Source organism: Panulirus ornatus, chromosome 10, assembly GCF_036320965.1.
Source record: "Panulirus ornatus isolate Po-2019 chromosome 10, ASM3632096v1, whole genome shotgun sequence".
Lineage (NCBI taxonomy): Eukaryota > Metazoa > Arthropoda > Malacostraca > Decapoda > Palinuridae > Panulirus > Panulirus ornatus.
The window spans coordinates 8,737,742-8,738,803 of record NC_092233.1 but is presented as its reverse complement, the minus strand read 5'-3'; positions in this window follow the sequence as shown (position 1 = coordinate 8,738,803).

The window sequence follows — 1,062 nt, the reverse complement described above, 5'->3', positions numbered from 1 at the left end:
TACGTAAAGGTTAAATGATGCATTTCGATGATCTGTAGGTGTGAATGGCTGGCGCGAATTATATCAATTCACTGGTCGATAATTATCTCGAAAAAACTAATAATGTCACAGATTTCCAAAGGTCATTCAGGCTTTCTCAGGGTAATTTAAATATACAGCTAAGTGGGCCATTAACCAGAGTAGCGTCTGAATCGTAATAGTCAGTTCTCATTCAGGTCGAAACATTAAATCAACGAGATGCATTCAGGTGCACCGTATGCTGGCATCAAATGCTGTGTCATATATCAAACCCATTAAATCATTTAAAACATTTTGAGCTGGAGATATTTTGGAGATAGAGCGACTACCAGGGAGAGAACTTGTGTAACAGGTTTGTTACTAATATTGCAAATAGAATATGTAGCTACTGTGGGCAGCGAAGAGCATACTTTACAGGGAGATCAAACCACTATAATATAAAGGAGGAAGACACATAGTTAGGACTCCAATGGGAAATAAGCTACGTCTTAGCTACGTCTCTTCAATGTATAACAACTGACAGTTCTACGTCTTCTATCTCATTCTTGTATCTCCCCTGATCATGTGATGCTTCCATGGTTTCATCCGCTGCTATCTGATATCTAAAACACTTCACTTCCTCCAATTTTTCTCTATACAAACTAACATCCCAATGAACTTGTCTCTCATCCCTACTGAACCTAATAACCTTGCTGTTATTCCCATTTACTCTCTACTTTCTCCTTTCACACACTTATCCAAACTCAGTCATCAATCTTTGCAGTTTCTCACACGAATCAGCCACCAGAGCTGTATCATCGGCAAACAATAACTGACTCACTTCCCAAGCCCTCTCATCCACAACAGACTGCATACTCGCCCCTTTCTCCAATACTCTTGCATCTACCTCCCTAACCACCCCATATATATGTATATATATATATATATATATATATATATATATATATATATATATATATATATATATATATATATATATATTATTCATTTATTCGTTATACTTAATCACCGTCTCCCGCGCGAGCGAGGTAGCGCAAAGAAACA